Genomic DNA, 11,737 nt, shown 5'->3' on the forward strand with positions numbered 1-11,737 from the left:
GCGCAGGCGCAGGCGGAAGGGAGGAAGACCCCCATAGAATATGGAAAACCAGATCTAGCCTAAAGTGTCGCAGAGGGGAGACCCAGTCGATGCATGGGGCGTTGACAGTTTGCAGTCCCCTGGAAGGTACCCACTTCAACCAGCTGGTAAGGAGGGATCACAGGAAGCATCAGCGTGAATAGCACGTGGCCTCTGAGCGCTCACAGAATTCACGTGACTGTCGTGGGGGTGGGGGAGGGGTCATGGGGCTGCTTTTCCTGGGCTTTTGCATGACAGAACTGAACCACGCCGCCCTGAAAGCAGTCCACAAGCTGTACAACCGGAGTAGCGATGCAGCCTTATCATCAGGCCGGAGCCTGCTGTTGAGTTGTGTATTTAGAGAAATAGCAGTAACTTCCTGTGAGGGTGATGAAGTCCCTCTCCACCCTTCCTCTAATCATGTGGATCTGTGGGATGGAGGCTCACGGGTTTTCTGTTTGCTTGGCTGGGTTTGTTTGTTTGTTTCTTTAAATCCACCACAAAACATGGATCTCTTATTGCTTCTGCTTGAAGTTTCCTGCATCTCATCCTGCTCCAAGCTCAGGTGGGGGTGGCTTGGTGAGCCCCCTGCTGTCCCTCACAGTGAGCTTCTCACATCCCTGGCACCAGGGATGGAAATAACAGTGTCTAAAATTAAAGCGTTCTTTCCATCCTGGAATTTTGAACTAACCTTTCGAACTGAACGCAGGGCTTGGCAATGGCTGCAAAAGTGTTAATCTGAGGAGCTGGATGCTCCAAAAAACACTTTCAGGACCTTCATTCCCTAAGTATATTGGCCCTGAAAGGTAGATAATTATGTATATTTTGGATTGAAAAAAAGTTTTGTAAAGAAATGTCGATTTCCCTGAGTTTGTAGTTTAATTGCCTGGCAGGGTGGGAAATCCCCACACAACAGCGTGGAACTGGGGCATGAAAAGCAGCAAGTGAAACGGATTTATGAAGCCCATAAATAAAAATGAAACTCATTTCATTGTCCAAATTGAGTGGAAAGGCACCATCTATCCCAATTCTGATAAATGGCAGAATGGGGCACATATAGGGGGGGATTTCTTTCCATTTTCATAAGGCAAGATAACTGAGGAATTTCAGGGGGAAAAGGGGGAGGGCTTCATTTTGCTGGACTTGACCATGGAGGCATGTTACCCATATCCCTTCTATGGCGGGCCGCAGGGACAGAGGGGGCATCCAAACACAAGTACAATGTCCTGCATATTCAATTAGCACCTAAGTGAGCATTTTCTTATAAAGGCAACAGCAATGGAGTCCAAAGTGGCAGTGGGCACTTCTGGGCTTTGGGTGGGTGGGTGGATGCCAACCTTTACTTATAAGACATGTAAGATGACAAAATAATAATCATTTATAAATTATCAAGGGTTCATGAGGGAGCGGGGAGCTGGGAGGGAGAGGAAAAAATGAGCTGATAGCAAGGGCTCAAGTAGAAAGCAAATGTTTTGAGAATGATGAGGGCAACAAATGTACAAATGTGCTTGACACAATGGATGGATGTATGGATTGTGATAAGCGTATAAGCCCCCAATAAAATGATAAAAAAAAAAAAGACCCACATGAGTATTCCACTGTTTCTTGAAGTCTGTTTCTGCCTGTGCCAAAGGGTCAGATGAGACTGAGGTGAGTTCTGGAATGGTCAGCCATGCTAAAAGCAGAAGAACGGCCTGGGCAGTGCCACAGCCCAAGGGTGGACAGGGCCTTTGTGGTCGGTGCCGCCTCAGCGTGGCCCTCACACTGGCCGATGTTTTTTTTCTTTTCTGGGACGTTAATCTGACTGAACTAAATGTCTACGGGTCTCTTTGCCACCCCTGCCCTTTTCATGTTATGTTTTGTAAAGAGCACTTTACAGAAGTGAGCACAGTTAGTCATGGTGAGTGTCTGAGCCCTTCCTTGGTCGGATGAAGTTGCTGAGTACTGTAAAACGCTTAATGCCCCATGACTAATCAGAAGGTTGATGAGTGCACCCCAGAGGCACGTAGGAAGAAAGGCCTGGTGATGTCCTGCAGAAACCAGCCATTGAAAACCACAGGAGCACTGCTCTATTGGGTGACTATCTGTCGGAGCTGACTCACTGGCAGCGGGTTTAGCTTTGGTGTTTTTACACTGTGGAAAAACGATATTACCTCTTATCTGTCTCCAATTATGGTCATTCTGTTATCTATTAGTGACTAAGATTATACTTTCCATTTTGTTCATAAGTCACAGATGTGCAAAGACTGAGTAACACACTCTTAGAGTCCGTGAGCAGTCTAAATGGTTAATGTGCTTGACTGCTAACCAAAAGGTGGGAGGTTCCAGTATACCCAGAAGCCACTTGGGGTAAAGACCTGGCAATCTACTTCTGTGATTGAAAGCCATATGGAGCGTAGTGCGACTTGGACCCCCATGGGGGCACCATGAGTCAGAGTCATGTCAGCAGCATCTGCTGGAAAGCACTGAGAAGTTTTCAAATAAAGATCCTACTGGGTGTGCCGTATGAAAAGATACAAATCGTGTAGTTGGCCAATTAATCGTCTTAATGCCAATGAGGAGGATGGAAAGAATGATGAACTGGATAATTTACCTTGATTTGAACAAGAACTTCTTTGTCTGATGTGGGCCCACTTATTTCACCTCTTTTGGACTCATGCTTTTTTACTGTCATTATATTTAGGCACTGTTTTTTTCCTAGTGTTAGAAATCATCTGTTGTATTTTTGGAGTCCGGTCACTTTGAATATCCTACCAAAGTAGCTTATGGCTCAGGCTACTCCAAAGAGGCCTATTTTGACCACCTTATTGAAAACAATTTCAATTCATTACACTCTTTTACTTCTTCCTAGAACTTGCAACAGCCACAGTTATCCTTTTTGCTTATTTATAAGTTAACGTGTCTTGTTTCTCTCTCCACCGTCCTTGGGCAGCGTCCTGAGAGTACACACCGAGCATTCACTCTGGGAACTAGAAGGCCACATAGTCAAACCATCTTCTCATCCATCACTTGATCCGTGCAGAACGAGGGGTTTAAACGGAGCGTCAGAAACCCGGTCATCCCTTCTTTGGGTGAGGGTGCTTCCTGACACCTTGTTGTCCTCTGAGGAGAAGCTGGCTTCTCTGGGAGCTGATGAAGGCCCTTCACTTTCAAGTTCCTTCAGCTTCAGGACTTGAACCCCTAGCAACTGATCCAACTCGATGCCTTAAGAAATTTCCTGTGCAGAGTCTTAAAGTTGATCTTCTCTGTTTGGTGGTCAGTCCTTGCGCTTTAAAAACTGTGAGGAAAGAGTGTCTTCCATGGTGAGAAATTAGCTGTTTAAATCCCAACAAGAGGAACCTTACTGTCAGATAAAGGAAAAAGCATGTAAAAAAATGGAGAAGGATTCTAATAGCAAATTGAGGTCGAACAAGGCAAAGTCCAGTATTGACAGGGACAGAAGAGGGGGCCCCTGCCCTGCCCGCTAAGGGAATGAACAAAAGGTCCCTATGAAACAAGTTATGAACAAAGGACTTTGTGAGCATTGGCTTGGAAAACACCTTAACCTTGAAGTCCGGCCCTAGTGAAAATCCTGACGCAGGACTGTACTTGGAAAGAATCCTGGGATATCTGATGTAGCACTACTCTCAGAGGCAATCCTGGGACATTCTGAGCCTAACTGTGGAGGGGAACCTAATTCGCCGCCAGAGTGAAGTGTATCCTACCTAAGCTTAAAGTGGTCCCCTCTCAGTTTGTTTATTCCTTTTGAAATGACTCTATGCTTGACTAAAACTATAGCTGAGCGGGGCTTATCTCTGGAAATCAGCACACCACACAGGGTTGCAGCTCGCTAGTGCCCCGTGGGAGACAGCCCGGGAACCTGTCTTCACAAGTACATTTCTAGCATTGCATCGGACCAGAGGAACCAGATGTGCCTGGTCCGAGTGCCTTGACCACAGGAAAAAGGCTCCCTGTTGTGCAGGGGTGATAGTGCACTGAGCGGAGTCCTTCCCTGCAGCTCTGCTTCCCTGTTCTGATTTGTACTCACCAGTGATCCCTCTGTTGATAACGCGGCATCTTTTCCTAAACTTATTGGGGAGGGACCATGAGAACTCATTCCAGCTCTGTAAAGGGAGGATCTGAACCCACCGCCAACAAATCGTATGTATCGGCCTTTCTTTACCAATCGGCTGTGAAGTTTGTTAGCATCAACCTCTCACTAAGAAAACCTCCTGTCTGATTGCGAGGTTGTGGATCCGTCTCGGTTGCCTGGTTGCCTTGCGTTCCCTTTCCTTGGCCCCTCCTCCATGCTACATCATAGGTGCCTCCCCCCATCCCAGCATATCCCCATCTATCAGACTGTGTGCTAGTTCGCTGGTGGGTTTTAAAGACTGTCTCTCTCCTCTCTCTCGCCTTGGGATAGACAATGGTTTCTAAATGGAAGTAGGACAGAGTAGGTAGGATTATGCCAATCAGCATGTTCACTAAGGAATAAAGAAAGAAACACGGGTCCTCTCAAATCCTGGTTGGGCAGTTGTTCTGATTTGCTGGTGTAGACTTGGATAAGACCTCTCTGACCATTGGGTTCTCCCCCACAGCACTCGACACAAGGAAGAGGAAGAGGGAACCCCACTGTTAAACTCAGGCCAATCTCCTCTTTGACTAGCTCTGACACAGCTGAGGGAAAAACCCAGGAAACAAATTTGAAAAGTTTACTTCAGGTTGAGAATTTCTAATTCCACCACTTTTGTGTGTGTGTTGTTGTTTGATAGACATGACAGCATCTCCTCATTATTATGGAAAATATAGGGTTGGTGGTAATTACTATCTGAATATGAATGGGAGCAGAAGTGGGCATAGCCCGCACTGGCCTTCCTTTGACAAGGTATAACTTTCTTCTGAATTTCTGTGTTAATTAATGCTTATTTAAAAACCACTTTAATTGGTAGTAAACACCTCAACTTTTTGTACTCATTAAAATGCAGCCATTGATGTGTGATGGATTTTTTTAAAGCTTAATTAACTTTCCTTCTGTATATATAACCTATAATAATGACACACACATTGGGGGGAAAATCACCCCTGCTTTCTCCCCCATCTCTGCACCCCTCATTTTAAAGACATTTTTAGCCGTGAATGTCTCATTTTGTCAGGATCAGACGCCATTAATTTGGCACTTTGGAGACAAGCAGGTGACAGAAAATCAAAGCTTTCTGAGACATTGGTTATCACCAAATAGTCATATATCTGTGAGGGGACCAGGCTGTTTGATTTATGGTAAAGGAAAAGTGTAAGGAAACTAACACCTCAAATGACTTAGAACATCAACGTTTAAAGATTTTCTTGGAAATTTTTCTTGTAGTTGTGTAGGAACTGAATAACTTGCCCTTCCTACTTCCATGAAGAGATTTTGTTATTTATTTATTTATTTTTGTTGCGATTTTGTTATTAAGATAACCACTTTTGAGAAATTTTGGAAAACAAAATTCCTTAGAAGGCTAATACCCTATCCATTATGCAACTGTGGCAAGAAATAATTTCCTGTAAGCTCACTACCTTACCATACTGGTTTCAATTTTGTCACCATTTCCTTGCATTTTTCATCTGTATTGGTCATTGTTGTAATTATCTGTTGTTGTTCTTAGGTGTGATCAAATCAGTTTCAACCCATGGTGCCTTTTGCCCAACAGAACAAAACACTATCTAGCCTTGTGCAATCCTCACAATTGCTCATATGCTTGAGCCCGTTGTTGCAACCCCTGTGGCAATCCATCTCGTTGACTGCCTTCCTCTCTTTTGCTGTCCCTCTACTTTACCAAGCATGATGTCGTTCCCCAGGGACTGGTCTTTCCTGACACTATGTCCAAACTATGTGAGATGAAGTCTTGCCATCCATGTCTTAAAGGAGCACTCTGGCCACACTTCTTTTTTTTCCCCTTTTTCTATTTAAATAAAATTTAAATCATTTTATTAGGGGCTCATACAGCTCTTATCACAATTCATAGTGCATCCATTGTGTCAAGCACATTTGTACATATGTTGCCATCATCATTTTCAAAACATGTTCTTTTTACTCGTGCCCTTGGTATCAACTCATTTCCCCCCTCCCCACCCCTCCCTCCTAAACCATTGATCATTTATAATTTTCCCCATGTCTTACACCGATCACTGTCTCCCTTCCCCCACTCTTCTGTTGTCCATCCCCCTGGGAGGGGGTTATACGTAGATCCTTGTGACCGGTTCTGCCTTTTCCCTCCCCACTCCCCCTTCCCCTCTTAGTATCACTGCTCTCATTATTGGTCCTGAGGGTTTATCTGGAAAATGCTTCTTAATTACGATTCTACTTGATCCAGGTTCAGCCAGAACAGTTCCATCCCCAGCTCTAGGGGAAGGAAGTTTGACATTAGAACAGTAAGTTTGCTGTCGCTTTGTTTATTCTCTGGTTTTACCAGACTTTAATTTCTGAAATCCAGAATAGCTTGTGTATGGGAAGAAACTTGTGACTCTCATTTCAACGTCTGAGACTTTAAGCAAATAGAGAAGGCAAAGATAGTTATGAGAAGACAGAAAAGAAAGAGCCCCAAAGGGTTTGGAATCAGCGGCAGCCTGGATTCTGGGGTCTTGACCTGAAAATCATGGGGAAATCTGTTCCTTGATCTGAGAGTCTTGGGAAGGCTGTCTCCTTCGTGATGCCACTTGCTTCAGAAGAATGCTGAGGAAGTCTCACTTTTAGATTTCCTGCCAATAAGGAAGTCCAGATATGGGCATGTAAGTATGATATCTCATGACTCATGAATCCAGTTGGATTAATTCCTTGGAATTTCACTCAATGTTTGTCATTAGTGCCTGATGAGACTCTTCCAAGGGCATATCTAAGACCCCTATCCTTCCTCCATCATTCACTGCCATCGAGTTGGCTCACAGCAACCCTATAGGACAGGGGATAACTGTTTCTTGTGGGTTTCCAAGACTGTAACACTTTGCAGAAGAAAGCCCGTCTTTCTTCTGAGGATCGGCTGGCGGGTTCAAACTGCTGACCTTGCAGTTAGCAGCCCAAGGAGTAACCACCAGGGTTTCATGGGCCATTAATGTAGATGATAGCTGAAGCAGTTATGATATTTTCACATGGAGTTCTTAGTAATCCTAGAAGGTTGAAATTAGTGGTCTAGGAGATCAGAAATGGCTTCACTCTTTCCCAGTTTATAGGATCTGGCTTTTGAGCAATCAATTTTGGTCTGAAAGCTCTCAGGAAGAACTACTATGATATATTTATGCTATTTTTATATCCATTCGTGGTCACCTTTGTATCCATATATTTGATATCATTTTGATAATTAATTATGGAAAGGGATTAAGGAGTCCTAGTGCATAGTGGGAAACATCTAGATGCTAAGTGAAAAGTTCACAGTCCAAACCCACCTCTATTCCACAGAGATTGTTGTTCATTGGCAATTTTTTTGAGGATTCATAGAATACATGTTCCAAGAACAATAATGAGCTCTTCAGTTAACTCTAATGTTTTCTTATGAGGAGTTGGAAACCCTTAACTAGATAATACAAGTCTGATGATTTAAGATTAAAGCTATGACTACAATGTCTTGGGGTGAACTTTATCATCTCTTATAGCATAAGCCACCGTGAGGGGATATGGTCTAGTGAGAAGGTTGTGTTTAAGAAGGGGCAGACGAAGAAAGGAAAGAGGGCCCTATGAAAGGAGCTGGAGGAGGAGCAGGGGAAGGGGGAGGAGTAAACTGAGCTCCAAAGGGCCAGACGGAGGTGATTGTGGGAGGAGAGGAGAATCCCGGTTAACTTTAGATTTTATATCATCCAGATTTTTATTAACTTTTTCTGAAGAGTTCTTAGAATGTTCTTGTCTTCTAGTGGCCTTTTATGTCAACAAACGTATGCTGACTGTTGAATACTTGGGATCTTTGAACTTGATTCTAAAGTGCCATATAGGTGGATTACCATACTGATATCTAGTGTTGACAAGAGTGACCAGTGGGATTCTAAATGATTTTTGGTAAAATTCTGTTTGGGCTTCAAATATTTGCTTCTCTTCCAGACAATGACTCAGAAGTCTACAAAATGACTGGCAATCAACCACATCCAAATAATGCAAACAAACAAAAGACCAGACCCTGAACACTCAGCGCTATGCGCCCTTTTAGCTGGGAGAGCCCAGAGATGTGGACCGAACCAAATGAGAGGTTCTCACCCAAGTTAACGGAGGTGATGCTTCAAGACAAAGAGCACTGAGCAACAGTCAGGGGCACGGTTTCCTCAGTTCTGCAGTCGTTGGGTCTTCCAAGAGGAGAGATGAGGAGTCCCCTACATTCTTTTTCCCCATTAAAGGGTTCTGGACAGAGCAGCAGCAGGTCCAGGTAGTGATTTGAGGCAGGGCAACCAAAGCTGTAAAAGATAATCAACCTGCCACAAAAGCCTTTTGTAGTAGTTATATAATGTGGGGTCAGTTTGAGACTTGAGGGTGAAGGCGTGGAGTTTGGCCTTTCCATCAGGTCACAGCATGATGACCTCATTTGGAGGTACAGTGAACCCTTGTTTATCACGGTTAATCGGTTCTAGACCCTACCGTGATAAATGAAATCCCGCGAAGTAGGATTCCTTATTTGTAAATCAAATATTTTCGCAGTTAGAGCATAGAGGACATGAAAAAACACCCTTTAGTCACCATTACACTCGTATTACCCAATTTATTAAACGAAAAAGGGAAAATACAGTAAAACATTTTGGACGTTACAATTATCATTTATTATTTATTATATTATTTATGGCATCTAGTTTACAGTATTACGACTTGTCACGATGCGCTTTGCTTCCTTGTTGAAAGTGAAAGTAGCCGTAGCACGGATGTTTTTTTCCTCTTTACGGATGGAGTGAACGGAAGACTCATTCAAGTCGAAATGGCGTGCAACCTCCACGATTTTCTTGCCATCTTTGATCATATCCAAAAGTTTTACCTTTTCCTGGATGGTGAGCATCTTCCTCCGGTGCTTATTTTTATTGTCAGAAGGCTTAGAAGAAGCAGCTCGTTTAGGAGCCATCATAGGGCTTAGATAAAATTTCTTAAAAATCGCAAACAATTACAGTACACTGTACAAAAGCAAAAATGCATCTGATACGTAGCTCCGATACGTAGCGATGCAGACAGAAGCGTGTACAGTATGAGCCAATCAGTGGCAGTAATGACAGAGCATGCGCTGTTACGCAAAAACCGCGATAGAGTGAAGCCGCGGAAGTCGAAGTGCGAAGTGGCGAGGGTTCACTGTACTAAGGAGATAAATAGCTCGCTGGAGGCGGGACATACGCTGACTCCCTGGGAGACATTGGAGCTGACAAGACACATGGAACTACACCAGAGCCCTAAGTTGGAGGAGCCCCTTGGAGACCCCTGCTAGCGCTGAGATCCTTCTACTGCCACTGGATCCACAAAGACTTCCTACCCACTGGCCTGTGATCTTCCTGCATTCGGCATCATTGCATGTGTTTCATGAGTCTGAAGAGGGACTTTATAGATTGGTATTGGACATATGGGTATTGGACATATGGGCTTATGGACTTGATCTGGACTGAGCTGGGATGTTTCCTTAATGTACAATTACTCTTTATATAAAGCTCTTTCTTGTACACATGAGTGTCTATGAATTTGTTTCTCTAGTCTACCCAGACTAACACCCCTTTGTTTAGAATGTGGAGGGAAGAAAGAGTGTTTGTTCTTCCTTGGGGTAGAAGGACAGTGTTTTCAAGAAGAATATTTAAGGCTCTTCCTATATAGCTTTTTAGCAAGAAGAATCAAATCCAGCTTAACTAGTCTGAGAAATAGTCATAGATGGTTGTCAGAAGCTGGACCATCCATGTAGCTGAACAGCCACTTGTTGGGCAAATCAGGTTGAACAAAAGCAGCGATGAGGTTAAGCGAGGGTCAATGGAAAGGTTCAGGCCTTCAGAGTCTTTTATACAAGGGACATACTACAGTGACTCATGCAGTGGGTGCAGGAGTGAGGAAGAGAAAAATATTCTTCAAGGAGGCTCTCTTCTCAAGGAATGTTTCTTTACAAAAGATGGGGTGGGTTTCCTTCTTTCTCCTTGGTGCCTCATCTCTATCTTGTTGCTCCACAAACCTACCAACCTACCAGGGAGAAGTGAAGTAATTACAACTAAACAACAAATAGGTGAGATAAAGCTTCATGCAAAATCTCAAGTCTACACTCTGGGTTTCTCCTGGCAAAGACCAGTCTAGAAGGTGCCGAAACTCTGGGAAGTCTAATGCTGTGTTAGTCCGGGTAGACTAGAGAAACAAATCCAGGGAGACTCTCATGTGTGTAAGAGAGAGTTTTATATAAAAGAGCAATTGTATATTGAGAAAACATCCCAGCCCAGTCCAGATCAAGTCCATAAGTCCAATATTAGCCTATATGTCCTATACCAATCTATAAATTCCTCTTCACACTCATGAAACACATGCAATGACACCGAATGCAGGAAGATCACAGGTCAGTGGGTGGAGTCTTGTGGATCCAGTGGAGGTGTAAGCATATTCAGCACTGGTATGTGTCTCCACATGGCTCCTCCATCTCCAGTGCTCTGGCTGCATCAGTGTAGCTCCATCAGGCTTGTCAACAGGAATGTCTCGCAGGAAGTGAGCATGTGTCCTGCCTCCAGTGAGTTATTTATCTCCTTATTGCCTCCAAATGAGGTCACCAAGCTGTGACTGGATTATTCTACCCCTTCACTCTTAATAGTCTCAAATTGACAACAGATAACTACCACAAATGCCTTCCTCAAAATCAAACACCACCACCGGCAATCTCACTGCCATTACGTCTACTCTGACTCAGTGATCCTATGCAGGGTTTCCCAGACAGTCTATCTTTATGGATTACAGTGTCCTCTTTTTCCCTCAGAGGGGCTGGTGGGTCTGGGTAACAGGCCAACACCTAGCCTACAATGCCATCAGGACTCCTTACGTTCCTCAAAGCCATGCAGGATTATTTAAAGAATCTCTGTGCTTTTCTTCCCGGGATTTTAAATTAGCTTGCTTGAGGACAGCCATATTACCAAGGGGTTTTATAAATAATTGAACAATAAGGCTCTGGATAGTGTTATAATAATCTTTTATTTAATTAATAATATATCAACCGAGAGATATAAAAATTAAACTTCCTCTCCATAGGGTTGTTACACTGAATGTTAATGGCCATTTACTGGGCTGATACTGAGAAGGCCTGTGAGGAGATGGTTGAGCCGGCGCTTTCCTCACCCCGGGACATACCCGGGGTAATTGAAGTCTCTGAAGCTCAGATACACATTTGTTTTGCTTTAAAAAAAAGTTCCACAATTTCAAATCATATATATTCATTACAGAGAGCTCGAAAAATGTAGAGACTCTCAAAGAACAAATAAAAATCACCACAGTCCACCACTCAGTGATAATTGTTTCTAATGCACTTATTTCCCCTAGTCTGTGTTGTGCGTATTATGTATTATTATATAAAAGTGAGATTAGTTTCTGCAAATAAATTTGTATCTTTTGGCTCACCTAACACTATATTGTAAGCATTTCCTTGTTCCAATAATCTTTCTTTGGTACTCATAATATTCTACTCTATGGATGTTTCCAGTTGTTTTTTTCATTTTTTTTTTAATGATCCTTCTTTAGCCCATCGTTTAGACCATTTCCAATTTTTGCTGTTGCAAGTAAAGCCACTACCCTTTGAGG

Source organism: Echinops telfairi, unplaced genomic scaffold, assembly GCF_000313985.2.
Source record: "Echinops telfairi isolate 266 unplaced genomic scaffold, ASM31398v2 ScPeMD7_7424;HRSCAF=8462, whole genome shotgun sequence".
Classification (NCBI taxonomy): Eukaryota; Metazoa; Chordata; class Mammalia; order Afrosoricida; family Tenrecidae; genus Echinops; species Echinops telfairi.